The sequence below is a fragment of the Lepisosteus platostomus genome, chromosome 15 (assembly GCF_059453375.1).
Source record: "Lepisosteus platostomus isolate fLepPlt1 chromosome 15, fLepPlt1.hap1, whole genome shotgun sequence".
NCBI classification, from domain to species: domain Eukaryota; kingdom Metazoa; phylum Chordata; class Actinopteri; order Semionotiformes; family Lepisosteidae; genus Lepisosteus; species Lepisosteus platostomus.
In genome coordinates, this window is record NC_142625.1 from 6,542,110 (window position 1) to 6,562,632 (window position 20,523).

Here is a 20,523-nt window from a genome sequence, read left to right on the forward strand (position 1 = left end):
GCAGCCAGAGGCCTGCCGCCGGACTCTGCTCCCCCTCTCTCTTGCCTGCCTTCCTGCCAGTCCCGGGCGGGGGCCCTGCTCTTTGATCTTCTGTCAACGGCCCGACAACGACCGCAGCTGCAGGGGGCGCCAGCCGCCCGGCCTCCTTAGCTTAGGCCCCTCCCACCAGCAGCAGCTGTGCCCAACCAGCTGCAAGCGAAAGCCGAGCGCCAGCACCTGCGGGCAGAGGCAAGGGGCAGCTCTCTCTCTCGGGAGGGAGGGACGGGGACACGTGCGCGTACACACGACTGCCTGCCTGCCGAAAAAAAAGAAAGAAAGGTGGATATACTAAGGTTTTTGGAGGGAAAACGCCCAGCTGTCGAAAAGGGCCCGCCTGCAGGGACACACACACACACACACACACACACACACACACACACACACACACACACACACACACACACACACACACACACACACACAAGCCACGCCTGCCTCCCTGGGAAAAGGCTGAAAAGTTTTTTGGAGGGAAAACGCACGGGAGCCGAAAAGGGGGCCGGCCTGCTTGCCGAGAGAGTCGAGACGTGGGAAAGTGCACAGAGGGAGCACGGGAATGGAGACGGGGAGGGGGAGAGAGAGACAGACAGAGACACACAGATGAACGAGATTCGAGACCCGAGAAGAAGGAGCTCCAGTCCACCTCCCATGCTTGCTTGCTAGCTACGGCTGTCTTTTCACCGCTGAGAGAAGGTGGTGCACCGCTCCCGGAGGCGCTGCAATACCGGGCCGATGCGTGGAGAGGACGGAGCAAGCTCCTGATCCAGCTCCCTGTTCCAAAAATCCGTTTAATATGTGGTCCCCTGATGGGGGACGTATCAGATATTAAACTGATAAGAACAGATTTTTTTTTGTTGTTTTTAATGCAAAAATAGAAAAACAGGGTACAAATTAATCATAACGGAAAAGACAAAAAAACAAAACCGTCCATATACATTATTCACAAAATCAAAAACAACACAACATACCCATGAAAAACGTTAAAGCAAAACCAAACCCTTCCACCTTTCCCGTGCTGCATGGTATCCCCATCTTTGCATGTCCCTCTGTATGCGCCCTTTAATGTCATACAGCACCTTCTGATAAACACCTTGTGCTGACCTTTCTTTCCCCTTTTTTATTAAAATATCCCGTGCCTCCCACACTTCTGATTTAACTAAGCTTATTAACAGCCATAACAGAAACTGAAGACTGCCCTCTTGCCCCCCCCTTAATCCCATACAAAACAACTGATGTCGTGACTCTAAAAGATAAAAAAATCGCTGACATTTCATCCAAACCTTTTGTACAAAGACACAATCCATAAACATGTCTTATTGACTCCGTGGCCTTACACCCTTCTCGTGGACATGTGTAGGTCTTTGTCAATTTATGCTTGTAAAGCACCTCTCTCACAGGCAGTCTACCCCATACCACCTTCCAGTTGAGGTTAATAAGTCTGTGATCCAGGCCCCGTGGCTGGATCCTGGTCCACACGTCTGCTTTCTTTTTCTGCTCAGGAGGGGGTTTAGATGTCTCTATTAGTCGTTGGTATAACCTTTTGTGACTCAAAAATATTGTTGCGTCCTGCCTGTCCCAGTACTTTGCCACCCAAACTTTAGCGCGTCTAATACCAGGGCAAATCACTTCCATGTGGCACTGAGTTGGACCATGTTGTCAAAAATGTCATATACTGTGCAAACCAAAAGCGTACGAAGTACTGGTATGCATGTTCTGTAGGGGAAACCAATGCTAGACACAAGTTGGAAACATAAATACAATCTAGCTTCATTGGAAAGTCTGGAACTTCCCTGCCCCCCTGCTCCAGCCTCCGGACCATATCTACACGTTTGACATACTCATACCTGCCACCCCATACAAAACGGAAGACTTCGCCGACCAGGAGCCGTCTATATCTTGGCGGCAAGGGATACACGTACACCAAGTAGACAAAAAGAGGCAGTATGTCCACTTTTAATACTAAGATTTTGCCCACCAAGGTCAATTTTAACTTGGTCCACAACCCCATTTTCCTCCTCGCTTTCTCTATCCTGGAGTTCCAGTTGTGGCCTCCTGAACCTCTCCGCAAAAAATCCACTCCCAGGACATTAAAGGGTCCTGTGCACAGTTTAAAATCACCAAACCATTGTTGTGACACGTCCCAGGGGTTGAAAGTTTTGACTGTGCTTTTTCCTGCATTAAGGACTGCCCCAGACGCCCTCGCAAAAGTTTTAAAAACTTCCAAGGCGGCTTTTAGACCGAATGTTAAATCTACTACGAGGGTCACGTCGTCTGCATACATTGTCAGCTTAACCCTCTCTCCCCCACTGCCTGGCAGCATCAAACCATTTATTCTTATTTCAGCTCGAATGGCTGATGCAAAAGGTTCCATATAGATTGCAAACAAAGGGGAGAGAGGGCAGCCCTGTCTCACCCCCGCCTTCTGACTCACTAGGTTGCCCAGCCAACCATTAATGACAGCTCTACTGCCTACCTCGCTGTATAAGGTCAGTCAATCATGATTAGCCCAAACCCCATCTTCTCCAAAACCCGTCACAGAAAATCATGGGACACCCTATCAAATGCTTTTTCGAAGTCTAAATTGACAAGCATTAAAGGTACCTTCCTCTGTTCTGACCATGCGATGACATCCCTCAATAATTGCAGCGTCCACCTCCCTGATCTTCCCTTGACTCCGCATGTCTGGTCCCTGCCGATTACATTAGTCATCACACGCGAGAGTCTGTGGTGTAGTGGTGAGGCTTATTAATAAGGCAGAATTAAGTGTTTCTGAGCTTTCCCAAATTAGGCCTCATTTCTCTGTTCATCTCTGTGGTGCAGCCACGGAGAAACTATTCATGCAGGCTGATTTAAGGTTCCTTTGATAAGGACAGCTCCCAAAGGGGGATGCACTTAGCTAAGCCTGGCTATCATGATCAATGGTTATCCATTGGCGCCTATCTGTCTAGGGAGTGCCAGATGGACATCTGGACTGCATTCCTAAGTGTCAGGAGTAAGTGACTCATATCTCACCTTGATCAACCAATCAGGGACTGGTAGGGCCGAGTAACCCACGTGGGACTCTGATGCCCATGGAACTTTCAGCCAATCAACGAGCTGAAGTTCCTCCAGGTAAAAACAGGCAACACAGAGAGCCTGTAAGATTCAGTGTGAGATTCAGAAGGGATTCAGGAGAATTCTGTGGACTTTTCTAAAGGGAATTCAAAGGAGAATTCCAGGGCAGGACGGCCCAGGAGCAGAAGGCTCCCAAGGGCAGGACATTCTTGCAGCGTGCCTCCTGACCATCCTGAGACTCAGCCCGGACAACCATGGAACGGCCAGTGTGTCCGAGTGCCAGAACTTTCCTTTGTTCTAAGAGTCTAGAGCGGAGGTTGCCAGAGAGTAACCAGAGGATGCACCCGAGGCTAGCAACAGCAGCAGGCCTTGTGAACAGGTCGGAACTGTGGACAGCTGAATCACTATTCAGAACTAGCTCTTCATCAGGAACGAACTGGTCCTCTTCCTGACTTGCTGGGACCCCCATAGTCATCTTTTCTCCTGTGCACCAACTTTGCTAGTTAAAGCCAACACTAACTAGCCGGTCAGTGAACATCAGCAGCGCACTATCGCAAGCCGCACAGCACAGCCTGGCACCAAGCCAGAGAGCGCGGATTGGACAGCAACAAGCCTGCAACTGTTTCTTTGTGCCCGCAGGAGATCTGAATCCCCAGAGATTGGATGAGTATTCAACTTCACTGCATTACTGCTCGAGAATTCAATTATCCCAACCAGTTGATATCAATTTAATTCCTAAGATTTATGTACTTGTTTTGAGTATCTAATGTAGAAGTTATAACCAAGTTCATTTATGAAACGGTCTAAATGAATGATATACTGAACGTATGTCCTCTTGATATGTGTAACACTTTGTAACTGACTGAATATATATCTTTTGTATTCTGATAACCCTCTCGATAAGATCTGTTAGGTTTATATGCATATTCTATGTATTAATAAATGTATCCTCGTGTATTAGTACCTGTGTGTGTGCGTTGTTTGAGTTATGTCGCATGGTTGGATTCTAAAGCCATCAAAAGAATCAACTTTGTGATTTACTGCTACAATTAATAATTCTCAGTAAATGCCCAAACCCTACAGAACTGGTGCCTTCAGAGAGCCACTACATTTACATTTTGGCTATGGCAACATTACAGTGGACAAGCAATTTAGCTATGATTTTATAGTCCACACACAACAAAGTTAGGGGTCTCCAATTTTTTAGCTCGGTGCGGTCTCCTTTTTTAAAAACCAGAGTTAAAATACCCTCCCTCATTGATTTTCCCATGCTCTTTTTACTGAAAATCTCCCCCATCACCTCCAAGAGGAAGGGTCCTAAAATCGGCCAGAAGGTCCTATAAAATTCTACAGGGATCCCATCCACCCCCGGTACTTTCCCTTTTTTCAATGATTTCATTGCTGCTTCTAGCTCTGATAGCTCAAAGGGTTTTCCCAAGTTGTCCCTTTCTTCCTCCGTCAGGGTTGCCTGCAGGGTCTGAAGGGCCTCTTCTGTAGCTTTCCTCTCACATACCTTCTCAGCGAAAAGTTCTTCGTAAAACCTAGCTGCTTCTCTGAGCATCCCATCCTGGTCCGTAACCTGCTTCCCACTGGTAGCTAGGATGGAATGAAAAACCTTTTTCTCTTGCCTCTTTCTGATCCTGTTAAAAAAAAATATTTAGAGCACGTCTCATAATGATCTAAAAACTCCACACCCGCCCGAAACAGGAATTCTCTCGCCCTTCGCTCATGGTGCTTCCTAATCTGTTTCAGTAAAGCAGCTATCTGGTTTTCACTTGAAGGAGTCCCATCCTCTCCACCCCTAGAAGCCACTTCCAACTCCTTTAGGCTTTCAAGGTCTTTCCTTTCCCTCCTTCTCCTTTCCCTACAGTACTTTCTAGAAACCTTCCCTATTATTTCTTTAGTTTCCTCCCAAATTTCCAGCCCGGGCCTATCTCCCACTCCTTTATTCAAGCACCGCACTAAAAGTCCCTCCATCATCTTTAAATATGCTGTCTCCTCTAGGACGGCGCAGTTCAACCTCCAAACTCCCCTGCCAAATTCAGGCCCAGATCTTGCTACTCGAACATCTACCGTGCAGTGGTCAGAAAACCACACTGGAGTGACCTTTACCGTCTCCACTGCCACTGAACTAGAGGCAAAGATATAATCAAGCCTTTTAATTAGACCTCTGGTGTTGCTCCAGGTGTATCCCCCTCGCTGCGGATTAGCCTCTTTGTAGCAGTCTATTAAGTTGTAAATTCTTAATGTGTCTCTGACCACTCTGGTATCCCCATCCTTCTCCTTATCAATATCTATATTAAAATCACCTCCAATCACTACAACTCTATTTGTGACACACAATGTGCCCAAATGAGTTAAAAAATCTCTCCTCTCCCTCATCGCTGCTGGCGCATACACACACAAATCTAAAATCGACCCCATTCATTCTTGCGTCGACACTCAACAGTCTTCCCGGCACACTCACTCTCACCTCCCCACACTCTGTTTGAGGGTCCCCGAAAAGGATCCCTACTCCAGAGGAGTGCACACTTCCAGTACTCCACCTTGAGGGACCACGGTCCCACAAGGCAGTCAGTTCCTCCACGTCCTTTTCATCTTTAAGGTGTACCTCTTGCAAAAAACTTGGCCTTAGGTCTTTTAAAGCCTCAAAAACAGCAGCCCGCTTAGACTTATCTCGCAGCCCTCGCACATTCAAAGTCGAGTAGCTGCTAATCATTTTGGCTATTTAGGTCCAGGATTTCTGGACCTTTCCTTCTCCCTCTTTGATGTAGGCCTGGAGTTCATATGCACACCTTACCACGTCCTCCTTTTTCTTTCCCTTGAGACCCATTCCCAGCACTTCCCTTCCGCTGTGATCAAAACTAGGTTTGACACTACCAAATTGTCTCAGGAATTCTTTGATTTTTTTCAAAACCCTTGGGGGTATCTCACTCCTTCTCGATACCAGGTGGAATGCTTCAGGAAAGCACTGGAGGTCTCGAGGTCAAGTCTGTAGAGGCTCCCCGACTGTCGTACTCTACGGCATAAGTCATCATACCGTCTTTGGCGGTCTCTTTTGGCCATTTCCCCTGCCTTTTGATTTTCCCTGTCCTTAAGTATGTCTAGCAGAGCTCGTTGTGCATCCGTAGCTGTGTTAAGGTCCCTACTCGTGATCTTAATGAGATTTCTACCCTCCAACTCAAAAATAACCCCCTCCTGTACTAATGCAGACAAAGTGGGGCAAGAGGACAGATCAATCTGCCCCTCTTCATCTATCTTTTGTTCCGCTAAAAAGTCTTCTGTCACCGCGGCCATTACCACTACAGCCCCACAGGGCCGCTTGCTATGCCCCATGTCTCCCTCCGCCTGCTTATCAGGCTCAGGGCTAGTCTGAGGGGCTGTCTCTGCTACTACCTCAAGGGGTAGAGTCCTCCTCGCTGCTCTCCCCCCCTTCCAATTTCCTCTTTGCAGTCCCACCCGACCATTCCATTCCCCCCTCCTTTTCCCCCATAGTCTGTTGGAGAGTATTCATAATGTCTTGCATGGTCTCCAAATTTCTGGCAGTCCGAGCCGCTATGTCCTCCACCACTGCAGAACCCTCCTCCAGGTTTACCTCTGAGCTTAAAGCGGGTTCTCTGTCCTCAGCTTCTCGGTCTGCCGCCGGTTTCTGCCCATCGTCATCTGTCGGTCCCCCAGGCGTTTCTTCTTCCATTTCCCCCATCTCCCCGGTCTCCTCCTCCCTGTCCTCTGCACCTGAAACAGAAATGGTCGAGGAAGGCCCAGCAGCCTCAGGCACGCCCCCTGCCGCTCCCCTGCTTACCGGATCATGGCTCAAGGGGCAGTCCTTATACAAATGATCTTCCTCCCCGCACAGGTTGCAGGTCCTTGCCGCCTTGCACTCAGCACCTTGGTGTCCCGCCCTGCCACATCGCTTGCAGACTGTCTCCCTCCAGTTGGCTGCAAAATGACCTTCTCCTCCGCATCTCCTGCAGGTTAGCGGCTGTCCCAGGTAGTTGACTTAACCCCGGTTCACCCCAATAAAAAACATTGCAGGAGGATGCAGGTAACCATCCTCCTGGGCACTGAGGGTCCTTAAACGTACAAAATACCGGAACTTCCCCGACCAATAGCCGTTCCTGTCATTTATTCTTACGCCTTTTGCTGTTACATCCACAAACCGTTTCAAGAACACCTCTATGTCCTCTTCCGGCACGTAAGGATTGAACATCTGAACTACTAAGGGCCTGTTTTCTCTTACAAACAAAGGCTCAATGATGTAATCGCTCAGGGGCTTCTCATTTCTCTTAGCCTTCACCATCTCCCACATTCTGTGGCAGACCACTCTATTCACAAGAAACAAGTCATACGTTTTCCCAGAAAGTCTTGTAAACAATAAACATCAGTGGGGCTTAGACCGAAAACTCCACGAACTGTCGTCACCGAAGATTCCCCTGTCTCTCAAGGCCCGTTCCCCTAATTCTGCTTTCTGCACAAACCGAATTGTGTGCTGGAACTGACCTTCCCTGCTGCCAGCGCCCTCTGATGGTCTTCCTGCTGAACTTCTCGCTGAACCAGCAGCAGCCGCATAGCTTCTCCCACCTTCCTTCTCCGGTCCTTTTTCAGGTCTTCCTTCTCTGCCACCAGTGCCCTCTAATGGTCTTCCCGCCACACTGCTCACCGAAGCTGCAGCTGCCACATAAACTCTCCCTCCTTCCTTCTCAGGTCCTCTTCCAGGTCTTCTACCCTCTTCTCCGGCCAGGGTCCTCCCTGCCGTAACGAATGCACCGTCAGGAGCCGGCTCCATCCCTCTTTCCTCTCTGCTCCGCCGCTCCCTCTGGTAAGTCGCAGGGAAAAAAAAAGGCTGCCACCGCCGCCGCTCTCCTCTCTCTCCTCTCCGCCGCTGCTATCTCGTCCCCCAGCCTAGTCGTCAAGTCGCGGTCAAGCCACGTACTTCTCGGAACTGAGCTAAAAGGCCGAGAAGCGATGCCCCCAAAGGCGTGGCCCGACGCGCGGGCGTTCCGCTGGCGCACAGTGGCGCAGGCCGACTCCTCTGGAGCCCGGGACCCGCGCAGCTGCTGGCCTCCCTGCAGCCAGAGGCCTGCCGCCGGACTCTGCTCCCCCTCTCTCTTGCCTGCCTGCCTGCCTTCCTGCCAGTCCCGGGTGGGGGCCCTGCTCTTTGATCTTCTGGCAACGGCCCGACAACGACCGCAGCCGCAGGGGGCGCCAGCCGCCCGGCCTCCTTAGTTTAGGCCCCTCCCACCGGCAGCAGCTGTGCCCAACCAGCTGCAAGTGAAAGCCGAGCGCCAGCACCTGCGGGCAGAGGCAAGGGGCAGCTCTCTCTCTCGGGAGGGACGGGGACACGCACGCGCGCGCGCACACGCCTGCCTGCCTGCCGAAAAAAAAAGAAAGGTTGATATACTAAGTTTTTTGGAGGGAAAACGCCCGGGAGCCAAAAAGGGGGCCGGCCTGCTTCCCGAGAGAGTCGAGACGCGGGAAAGTGCACAGAGGGAGCACGGGAACGGAGACGGGGAGGGGGGGAGAGAGAGACAGACACAGAGACACACAGATGGACGAGAGACGAGACCGGAGAAGGAGCTTCAGTCCACCTCGCTTGCTTGCTTGCTTGCTTGCTTGCTTGCTAGCTATGTCTGTCTTTTCACTGCTGAGAGAAGGTGGTGCACCGCTCCCGGAGGCGCTGCAATACCGGGCCGATGCGTGGAGAGGACGGAGCAAGCTCCTGATCCAGCTCCCTGTTCCAAAAATCCGTTTAATATCTGGTCCCCCGATTGGGGACATATCAGATATTAAACTGATAAGAACAGATTTTTTTATTACAAAAGTACAAAAATCAACAGAACAACGTACAGTACAAAATCAGGACCCCAACTGAAATAAACCCTTCCACCTCTCCTTGGCTGCAGCAAAACCCCACCTTGTGATGTCCCATTTCACCCGTCTTGTAATATCAAACACAACTTTCAAATAATAGAATCTGCTGCGACCTCCCTCCCGTGCTCAATAAGTTCTTTGCGGGATGCCCAAATTTGAAACTTAACCAAACTAATCAATAACAAAAATAAAAAATTACGGTTCCATTTTCTTGGCTTCGGCACCCCCTTCATGACCATCTTACTTGTTAATTTGAAGGTGTCTAAAACCCGGGCCCCCAACCATTCACACTGTCCCCACACCTCTTGTGCAAACCAGCACCCCCAAAAGACATGCAGGACTGTTTCAATTTCTGTACAGCTGGAGCGGGGACACTTGTTTTGTCTGGTCAAGCCGTGGCTGTACAGGATCTCCCTCACTGGCAGGCGATTCCAGACGACCATCCAGTTAAGATCTTTGAGTCTATTGTCGAGGCCTGCAGGCTGGATTTGTCTCCATGCTTCCTCGGTAACCCCGACCACAGCAGAGTTCCCTTTCTCTGTCGCCGACCTATGTAGGGCCCTGTGATCAAGAAACATTTGCTTTCTGACCTCTGGGTGTTTCCTAATCCATTTGACTGCATGCGCATAGTGTGCAGGCAGCCTCTCGGCTTTCGGCGCTGTATTAGACCATGGAACCAAGTGTCTAACTGACACCGCGAGCCAGAGCCTCATGAAATACACACAGGGGTGGTCTGGGTCACTGCAAAGTGTTCTGCACAGCCCTGCTACAAAAATGGCATCCAGCTTAGCTGGCAGGTTAGGAACTGCCCTTCCACCTTCTGCTATAGGTCTGTACATATCCACACGGGCGACATTCGTATCTCCCGCCCTAGATGAAGCGGAAGACGGCCCGCACCAAGTCCTGCCGAAGGCAAACTGGTAGTGGGAAGACCCCTGCCAGATGGAGTAACAGGGGTAACACGTCCACCTTAATGACCAGGACCTTTCCCGTGTAGGAAAGGGACCTGGCCTGCCACAGTCCTAGTTTCTGCTTCACCTTCGACAGCTTGTTTTCCCAATTAGCAGTAGCCGAGTCGCCCGTGTGGAAATGAACCCCCAAGATCTTCAAGGGACCAGTTTCTAAAGGGAGGTCACCGACTACATCTCTCCTGTCCTTCCAGTTCCCGAAGTATTTCACTGTGCACTTGGTCCTATTTAGATAGGACCCCGTGCCGGTGGCCAGATCTTCCAGTATCTGTAATACTCTATGTAAACTTCTGTCCGTGGTCAAGAACAGGGAGATGTCGTCAGCATAGGCTGCGACCTTCACCTGTTCGCCCTTGCTGCCTGGGACTGTCACTCCCTCAATGAGGGGGTCTGTGCGAATGGCGTGTAAGAGGGGCTCGGTGTACAGGACATACAGCAGGGGGAGACAGGGGACACCCCTGCCTCACTCCGCGGCCGACCGGTACCCCGGGGCCCAGATTCCCATTCACGCGCACCCTCGTTACAACGCCATTATATAAGATTCTAATCCACCTCACAAACCCCTCACTCACTCCCAGGCTCCTCAGCACTTTGGGTGCACTCTAGGCTGCGTGGGTTTCCCGGACACCACTGATGCAAAACTACGGGTTTTGTTGGGGCATACCCTATACAAATGTCCCGGCTCCCCGCACAAGTTACACAGCTACTGGTAAGTACAAGCTATAGCCACATGTCCCGTGCGACCACACCGTCTACAGACCTCGGTGCTGCATTCCGCTGCCAGATGACCCTCCTGTCCACACCTCCGACACGTCTGTGGCTGTCCGGAGTATATGAGGTAACCCCTATTAGGTCCGATGGTGAAGTTGGCTGGGGGGTGTAGCACACCTCCAGGTGTCGTTGGGCTTTGCCGTAACCTCACCAGGTACCTTCTCTTGAAGGTCCAGATCCTTTCTTCGTCCACCACCTTCTGGCCGCCTCCCTGAACATCAACAAATCTACGGAGAAAGGTGACAATATCATCCGGCACGTGGGGGTTATACATGTGGATGATCAAGGAACGTAATTCCCGTGCGAATAAAGGTTCGATATAGAATTTTGCCAATGGTTCTTCATCCTTTTTCTTTTCAGCTTCATACCACATCCTGGAACATTCTTCGTCAGAGGCGAGTGTCACATCAAAAGTATACTTGGACTGGAAATCTTGGACTCCTAGAATATTTTTCCACTCAACTTTAAGTGCCTGGAACAAGATCTTCCTTTCAAAGTGCCCTCTGTTCATCCACTCGATATGATCCTCAGCATTCTTCAAGACAAAGTGCACCGTGCGGCTCATCTGCCCCTCACAGGACAGAGGTCGCACGGCCACCAAATAAGAAGGCAACTCACCCGGAGTCACCGTTGTCGCCATCCGGGAGTCCCACCTTCACCCCCTGAGCTCAACTCCTTCGTCTGGGAGAGTTGGTCCTTCCGGTTGGGTTTTCCGCCCTCCTCTTCCTCTGCCTTTCTCGTCCTCTGGAAAGTCTCCTGACCGCGGTCAAGCCACGTATCAGGTGATCTTGGCCAAAAGGCTGAGAAGCGATGCCCCCAAAGGCGCGGACCGACGCGGGGGCATTCCGCTGGCGCACAGTGGCGCAGGCCGACTCCTCTGGAGCCCGGGACCCGCGCAGCTGCCGGCCTCCCTGCAGCCAGAGGCCTGCCGCCGGACTCTGCTCCCCCTCTCTCTTGCCTGCCTGCCTGCCTGCCTGCCTTCCTGCCAGTCCCGGGCGGGGGCCCTGCTCTTTGATCTTCTGGCAACGGCCCAACAACGACCGCAGCCGCAGGGGGCGCCAGCCGCCCAGCCTCCTTAGCTTAGTCCCCTCCCACCGGCAGCAGCTGTGCCCAACCAGCTGCAAGCGAAAGCCGAGCGCCAGCACCTCCGGGCAGAGGCAAGGGGCAGCTCTCTCTCGGGAGGGAGGGACGGGGACGCGCGCGCACGCACACACGCCTGCCTGCCTGCCAAAAAAAAGAAAGAAGGTGGATATACTAAGTTTTTTGGAGGGAAAAAGCCCAGCTGTCAAAAGGGGACGGACGCGGACACACGCAAGCCACGCCTGCCTCCCTGGGAAAAGGCTGAAAAAAGTTTTTTGGAGGGAAAACGCACGGGAGCCGAAAAGGGGGCCGGCCTGCTTGCCCAGTGAGTCAAGGTGCGGGAAAGTGCACAGAGGGAGCAAGGGAACGGAGACAGAGACGGGGAGGGGGAGAGCGAGACAGAGACACACAGATGGACGAGAGATGAGAGACGAGACCCGAGAAGAAGGAGCTCCAGTGCACCTCGCTTGCTTGCTAGCTAGCTACGTCTGTCTTTTCACCGCTGAGAGATGATGGTGCACCGCTCCCAGAGGCGCTGCAATATCGGGCCGATGCGTGGAGAGGACGGAGCAAGCTCCTGATCCAGCTCCCTGTTCCAAAAATCCGTTTAATATGTGGTCCCCCGATGGGGGACGTATCAGATATTAAACTGATAAGAACAGATTTTTTTTTATTATAAAACTTACAAAACATCCATAACAAACAACAACAAAAGCACAATTACACATTCGAAAATAACCTCAAAACAAAACAAGACACTAAAGCTCGTAACCCAAAGACCATCAGACATAAACTTTGCATAAACCCGCCCCGAATGTAAATCAAGTACCCGCCCCACAACCAACAAAACACAGCACACTTTACTTTGACTCTTTATCATATCTCACAATGATATCCCAAACTTTCAAACACAGTTCATCGATTATTTTCCTGTTCCGACCAGAATAAGTCCAGTAGATGTATCCGCTTGGATGCTTTACCGTATCCACGGCCACCGTGTTGTACCTCCTGGAACCAAACAATTCTTCCACTTCTCTCGGGAAAATTGTAACAGTCAAACAATCCGGGTCTTTGAGTAATCAAAGGCACAAAGGACTTTTCAGGGTATATCGTGTGTGAATACAAACCGTGTGCAAACTGCCCTTTTGCAATTCCCGGACCAAACCGGGTCGGCTCCCAAAAACTCTCCACGGGAGTTGGCCCCACAACTGACACACTAGTTCTCTGAGTCTCCTTACTTTGTACACTAACACCGAGTTCCTTCTCCCTATCTTCCTGCTGTCTCTCAGTAGAGCTCTCGCTTTCATCTGCACTGGATCCACCACCCACCAGCTGTGCTATGTCCTTTCTTCCCTTTTCCTCCTCTTCCTGCCCTTTTTGCTCTCCTGACCCGTCCCCCGTTTCATCTTTATCCTCTCCTGTCTCTACTTCTTCACCCGTCTGCGTGCTCCTTACCCCCTCTTCATCTGTACACTTTTCGTCTTTCTCATTCCTACCTGCTGTTACTTCCGCTGTCACCTCCTCACATAATCTCTTCTTCTCTTGCACCGCTCCAGGATCGTCGTCCTCTGAGGTGCTAGTCAACATGGACGCAAACAATCCTCTAAAACCCCCCTGCGACTGCTTGCACGACTTTCCTAGCAAAACGCTTTGTTGCTACCACCTTCCGTCTTCGAGGCTGGTCTCTAGAAGAGGACCAGGAAAACTTACTCGATTCCCCTATGTCCATGGGGCTATCCCCCAAGGACGCCCCCTGCTGCCCTGTCAGCTTCTCTACAGAAGCCTTCGTCTTGACACCACTAACACCAGCCTGAGGCTCAGAACCCTGATCAACAATTTTCTCACCCCCATCCTTCCCAGTAGAAGTCCCTGCACCTTCTGTAGCGTCCTGACCAGAAAACCAGTGAACCTGCGAAATTTCGTCGGCCTCTTTTGAGGACCGACTACCATCAGCAGAGATTGAGCCGCCCCTGTATAACTCCTTGGTCTCTGTGGGCAGGTCCTGTACAAATGGCCCGCCTCCCCACACAAATTACAAGTTAAAGGCTTGCTGCACTGCCCTGCCTTGTGTCCCAAACCGCCACATCTTCTACAGCAAATGACCGTGCATTCCGGTCATTTAAAATTCTTAAAAGGCAAAGAGTCCTTCCGGGCCTGTATAAAGTCCCACTTCTCCATGCATATCTTCTCCGAAACGAAAGTCAGATCAAAGATACCTTTCCCTGGGAAATCCTGGTAACAAAAAACATCCAGGTAGTTCAGATGCAAGGCTCTGTCCATCACTTCATCCGCAAATCCTTCTCTTCCCGGTCTCTCCTGGTCCGGATTCTCCCTCCACATAAAGCGCACAGAGTTTCGCAGCTGTCCTTCCCTGGACAGCCGCTCTCCAGCCGCCGCAAACGCCGAAGCACCACCGGTCACCGCCATCGCAGGAACCTTCTCCCTCCGGCCAACTTCGACTCCGTCTCCGTCTCCAACTCCGCTATCCGCTATCCACTCTACGCCTCCATCTCTGCCGTTGTCTCCTCCGCCGCCTTCCCGACCCCCTGACTAAGAACTTAGAACTGTGGTCATGCTGCTTGAACTTCGATCTTAGCCAAAAGGCCGAGGAGCGATGCCCCCAAAGGCACGGACCGACGCGCAGGCGTTCCGCTGGCGCACAGTGGCGCAGGCTGACTCCTCTAGAGCCCGGGACCCGCGCAGCTGCCGGCCTCCCTGCAGCCAGAGGCCTGCCACTGGACTCTGCTCCCCCTCTCTCTTGCCTGCCTGCCTGCCTTCCTGCCAGTCCCGGGCGGGGGCCCTGCTCTTTGGTCTTCTGGCCATGGCCCAACAACGATTGCAGCACCTGCAGGCAGAGGCAAGGGGCAGCTCTCTCTCTCGGGAGGGACGGGGACACACGTGTGCACGCACACACGCCTGCCTGCCGAAGAAAAAGAAAGAAAAGCTGGATATATTAAGTTTTTTGGAGGGAAAACGCCCAGCTGTCAAAAGGGGCCGCCTGCAAGGACGGACACACACACACACACGCCACGCCACGCCACGCCACGCCACGCCACGCCACGCCACGCCACGCCACGCCACGCCAGACCCCAGGTTGCCGAGAGAATCGAGAAGCGGGAAAGTGCACAGAGGGAGCACGGGAACGGAGACGGGGAGGGGGAGAGAGAGAGAGACGCAGAGACGCACAGATGGACGAAAGACGAGACTGGAGAAGAAGGAGCACCAGTCCACCTTGCTTGCTTGCTAGCTACGTCTGTCTTTTCACCGCTGAGAGAAGGTGGTGCACCGCTCCCGGAGGCGCTGCAATACCGGGCCGATGCGTGGAGAGGACGGAGCAAGCTCCTGATCCAGCTCCCTGTTCCAAAAATCTGTTTAATATGTGGTCCCCCGATGGGGTATGTATCAGATATTAAACTGATAAGAACAGATTTTTAGAAAAAAGTTCATAACATATCATAAAAAAACAGTCCTACACCAACACCCCCCTAATGTCCCGTGCACAAGTCCTTCCACCGCTCTCTTGCGGCATCAAAACCCCACTTTTGGATGTCCCATTGGACCCTCCTGGCCACCTCCTCCTTCACCCTCTTCAGGATCCCCGACGCTGGCTTCTCCTTGCTGCTTCATGAGATCCGTCCAGGTATCCCACAAGAAAGCCTTGACCAGGCTAATCAGCAGCCACAAGAGGAACCTCCGGTTCCAGGCCCGGATGCCGGATATCCCTTTCAGGACGACCACTTGCGAAATAGGGGAATCAGGGCTTACCTGCGCAAAAAGAGTCCCGCACGATCTCCACACCCTCTGGGCGAAGGCACACTCCCAGAAAACGTGGCTCACCGTCTCTTCACCTGCACAGCCGTGTCGTGGGCACAAGCTCTGTTTGGAGAGCCCGTGCGCATGCATAACGGCCCTGACTGTCATACGACCCCACACGCAGAGCCAGTTCAGGTCTTTGAGCTTATTATCAAGCCCCTTCGGCTGGACCCGCTGCCAGATATTCCTGGACACACCCGGGATTGCCGGCTTTTCCTCTGTCTTCAACATCTTATACATTGTCCGGTGATTCAAGGATCTTGTTCCCTCTCTTACCTCTGGGTGTGCCCGCAGCCACCGCACTGCGTGGCGGTAGTGCAGAGGGAGCCGCTCTGCTTTGGGGGTCGTGTTGGTCCATACCGTCAGGTGCCGCATGCCACTAGCCAGAGACTCACAAACAGGCTGCACAGGTGGGCCGGGTTGTCATGCAGGACCGTGCACAGGGGTCTGTACATATCACACCTCTTGACCCGCTCGTAAGTGTGACCCCAGACGAAGTTGAAGATGCACCTTACTAGATCTCTCCTCTTCCGGACCGGTAGGGGGTACACTACCGCCAGGTGGAGAAGCAGAGGCAGGATTTCTGTCTTCAGGACCAGCGCCTTCCCAATCCAGGTCAGCGATCTTTGCTGCCAAAGTCCCAGCTTCCGGTTGACTTTCCGGAACCTGGCCTCCCAGTTGAGACTTCCGGGATCTGTGGAGTGAAAGCTCATGCCTAAGATCTTCAGCGGCCCAGTCGTCTGTGACAGACCGCCGAAGTCCCTCGGCTCGCTCGGCCAGGTCCCGAATACCTTCACCAGGCTCTTGGCCCTGTTCAGTCGGGCGCCAGTACCTTTCGAGAAATCCTCGACGATGCTGAGCGCCCTTCCCAGGCCGCCTTCAGAGCCCAGGAAGAGCGTGACGTCATCTGTGTATGCCGCAATCTTCGCCATCTGCCCTCCTCCACCTGGCACCGGGATCCCATCCACCTCCGGGTCCCTCCTGAGCTGGTCCAGGAGGATCTCGATGAAGATCACGTACAGCAGGGGCGAGAGAGGACAGCCCTGTCGCACACCACACCGCACTGGAATACGCTCACCTAACGCTCCGTTGACGCATACCCGGGATGTCACCCCATTGTACAAGGTCTGGATCCAGCCGACAAACCTGTCCAGCAGACCCTTCCTCTTCAGGAGTGCCCACAGAATCTCATGATGAACTCGGTTGAAGGCCTTGGTCTGATCCAGGCTCACCAGCATGAGCAGCAGACCTCTGTCTTTTACCCACGCGATGACATCGCGGATCAGCTGCAGGGTCCTGCTGATCTTGCGGCCTGCCACGCCACACGTCTGGTCAGCCTTCACCAAGGCCGGTATCACTGTTCTCTGGCGGCCGCCCAGCACCCTGGCCAAGATCTTTTTTTTTTCTTATAAAATATACTTTATTCCGAAAAAATACATCTCAAAAGGAAACATCTCACACATTAACACTCCACATAATTAAAACAACGGCGGAACGGCGGTGATTGTCCGTTATCAATCCTTGCAAGTGTGGGCGGATTTGTGCTATTATGAGAGTCCCTCCAAACCCTATCACTTGCTGTTAACCATTAATCCCTGTACAGGGTCCATAGTCCTTTCCAGCGCTCCTTTGCTGTTGGGAAACCCCATTTGGCAACGTCGCGCTTCATCCTCCTCCTGAGGTCCGCCAGGATCCTCTCCTCCAGCTCTCTCGCTCCCCACTCGATGTTGTGCCGGATGAGATTGTTCCTCGCGTCCCACAGGCCTTTTTTAGTGAGGGACAGCAGCAGCCACATCAGGAACTCCTGGGGAATGAAATCCCCCAGGTTTCTGTTCACATTCACTCTGCTGCCCACGTCAGAGTACAGAATCTGAATCCAGCGGCTGAAACTCTCTCCGAAACCGAAGCGTTCCAGCACCCTGAACAGATAGCTGTGGTTCACTCTGTCAAAGGCTTTCTCCTGGTCCAGGCTGACCACCATCATGGGCACGTTCTGGTCCTCTGCCCAGGCGATGGCGTCTCTGGTCAGCTGGAGGTTCCAACTGGTCAGCCCTTTCACCCCACACGTCTGGTCGCTGTGGATGATGTGGGGGAGGGCGGTTCTCAGTCTGCCGGTCAGGAGCTTGGACAGGATCTTTACGTCCACGCAGAGCATCGTGATCGGCCTCCAGTTTTTGAGGTCGGCAGCGTCTCCTCCCTCATGGTGTCTCCGAGTTTCCCCCGGCGGAAGATCTCCTGCGCCACTTCCACCAGATCTGCCGCCAGGGTGTCCCAGAAGCAGGTGTAGAATTCCTTGGGGAGTCCGTACGGCCCTGGCACCTTGCCATTCTCCATGGACAAGAGCGCCGCCTTCAGCTCCTCGGCCGTGATCGGACCCTCCAAGTCCTCCCTCACCTCCTCCGGTACTCGTGCCTTACCACTCTTTTTTTCTGTCCTTCCGAAGGTGGATCCGCCCTGGGTCTCTTCTCCCGCTTTCGCTTTCCCTTCTTGCTGGGAGTTATCCAGGGCCCTTCCTCTGGTCGGCCATTTTGTCCATCTTCCTGGCGGCCATCTTGTGGCATCTTGTGCGGCTGGGGGTGTGGCCTCAGCAGTTTCGGTTCTCTGCGGGGGAGGTGCGGGTTCTTTGTTCTCACCTCTCTCCCTTTGTCTTGAGACCGGTTTCTGCCGGCCGGCTTCCACCACCTGCACAAACGAAGGTTTTCTTACCTTGCATTGGCGAAGGAGGTGTACCTTGGCGCCGCATCCGTCGCACTTTTTGGCTGCCTGGCAGGTTTTTGCCAGGTGCCCCTCTTTGTTGCAGTTGTGACATCTGATGATGTCACATGTGTTTGCCTTGTTGCCGGATTGTCTGCACTTCTTGCAGAAATCCGGCATCCTGGGGTAGTAAAGGTACCCCCTGTCGGCTCCGATGTTGAAGCGGGCCGGGGGGTGCTGGAAGCCGTCGACGCCCTCTGGGTCCTCTTTCAGGAGGACTCGGTACTGGCGTTTGCCGTACCAGACGCCGCTATTGTCCTTGATCTCTGTCGGTTTGCCCACCACAGTTACATACCTCCCTAGGTACGCTGTTAACAGTTCCGTTGGTACGTAGGGGTTGTATGTGAGGAAATCAGAGAATCCGGGGTGCTTACCTTTTTCTCTGATCAGTCTCGTTGCCTTTTCATACGAGGCGTCCGTGGCCATGTAGGCCTCCATGTATCTCTCTGCCTTGTTGTCTTGGAGGCAGTAGAGATCTCCAGCCACCAACTGCAAGATCCCTCGCAGGAAGGTCATAAAGAAGGACTTCGCAGTCGGCATCGGCTCCGTCTTCTTGGTCCAGTGGAACCGGATCAGTGTCCTCTTGTCTGCCATCTGGAAAGGAGAAAAAAAGGGAAAAAAGGAGAGAAAGAGAGAGAGCAAAAGGAGCTAAAGGAGCAGCGAGGGAGCCCTGGCCTTTATCCTTGTGGGCAAAGCCCAGCTAGGTGCAGGCGCAAGAGGAGAGAGAGAGAGGAGAGCGGAAAGTGCTTCCGGGTCTTGAGGAAGAAAGCAAGCACGGCAGGCAGGCCACGAGTACCTGCTCCTAGCCAAGAGGCCGAGGAGGCAGAGAGAGGGAGGGAGAGAGAGAGCGAGAGAGAGAGGGAGCGGATAGTGCTTCCGAGTCTCGAGGAAGAAAGCAAGCACCTCGGGCAGGCCACGTGTACCTACTCCCAGCCCAGAGGCCAAGGAGGCGGAGCAAGAGAAAGGGGGAGGGGAGAGGAGAGAGCAGAGAGAGAACGTTGCTGCCGGATCCCACCCAGCTCAGCTGCTGCTTGGCCTTAACCCCCTAGGCTCAACCTAGAGCGAAACCAGCTCAAGCACTCTTCAGGATCTTCGATCGCCTTCTAGACCTTTGGAAAGACAAGAACTGCGGGCATGCCACTTGAACTTGATCTTAGCCAAAAGGCCGAGAAGCGATGCCGGACGCCGGCCTTGGGTCTTATAATCAGTGCACAGGAGCTGAATTGGTCGCCAGTTACCCAGGTCTGCCTTGTCACCTCCCTTATGGATGAGGGAGATGACACCGATCTTCATGGTGGAACCGAGCCCATCACGATCCAGCACCTCGTTGAACACCTGCACCAGAAGCGGCTCCAGCTGGTCAAGAAAAGTGAGGTAGAACTCAGTCGGTAGACCATCTATGCCAGGGACAGTGCCCTTCTTCATACCCAACAGGGCAGATCTGATTTCTGCCTCTGACACTGCCCTGCCCAGAGCAGCGGGGTCGTCTACCGTCGTCTCCACTCCGTCCAGGAGCCTGCTCCTGATGCCGGCGTCGGTCTCCTTTTCCTCAAACAGGGTGCTGTAGTATTCTGTGGCACACTCCAACATCACAGGTATGGAAGTGGCTACAGACCTGTCCGCCCTCCAAACGCCTTCAAAGAAACCTCGTTCTTGTTGTCTCCTCACGGCGCCGAAGAATTGGGACAAGCAGCTTTCATCATTCTCCCTCCAGACTCCCCGTAGCCTGAAAAGAAAATCCTTAGCCCACTGCAGCCACTTAGCCCTAAGCAGGCTCTTGATTTGGGCGATCTTCTCACCATCGTAAGCGCCCCCTCGGTTCAGCTGAGCATACAGTGCCTCGAGCTCCTCCTGGAGCTTGGTGCACTGGCGTTCCTCCAAGCTTCGGCGGATCCTGCAGTACTTCTTTGTCACCACCAAGATGGTGCGCTTGCAGGACTCCCACCAGTGCGCTGCCGAACTGAAGGCTTCCCTCCTCTCCGCACAGTCTCTCAGCACTGTAGCAATCTTCCTTCGGTATCTTGCGTCCTGCAGGACTTGCCTGTTCAGTTTCCAGTAACCGGTCTGGAAATTAGACCGTCAGCATGTGATGGTCTGATAACCAAATAGGGGTCGCTTGCCTGCTTAGGGACGTCCAGCTCGCCGTAGTGAGAACGTAATCCAGTCTCCTGAAGGT

At 52.9% G+C, this 20,523-nt stretch overlaps 3 non-coding genes and 1 pseudogene across 3 annotated transcripts; all 4 read right to left on the reverse strand.

Moving 5' to 3' along the window:
* Positions 1 to 727: 727 nt before the first annotated feature.
* LOC148647784 (U2 spliceosomal RNA) lies at positions 728 to 920 on the reverse strand. The gene has a single exon (XR_015926882.1). It is a non-coding gene; the product is annotated as a U2 spliceosomal RNA (small nuclear RNA).
* Positions 921 to 8,742: 7,822 nt separating this feature from the next.
* LOC148647785 (U2 spliceosomal RNA) lies at positions 8,743 to 8,925 on the reverse strand. Its single transcript, XR_015926872.1, has one exon. It is a non-coding gene; the product is annotated as a U2 spliceosomal RNA (small nuclear RNA).
* Positions 8,926 to 12,290: 3,365 nt separating this feature from the next.
* On the reverse strand, positions 12,291 to 12,473 carry LOC148647786 (U2 spliceosomal RNA). Its single transcript, XR_015927134.1, has one exon. It is a non-coding gene; the product is annotated as a U2 spliceosomal RNA (small nuclear RNA).
* A 2,582-nt stretch (positions 12,474 to 15,055) lies between these two features.
* On the reverse strand, positions 15,056 to 15,234 carry LOC148647787 (U2 spliceosomal RNA; annotated as a pseudogene).
* Positions 15,235 to 20,523: the final 5,289 nt, after the last annotated feature.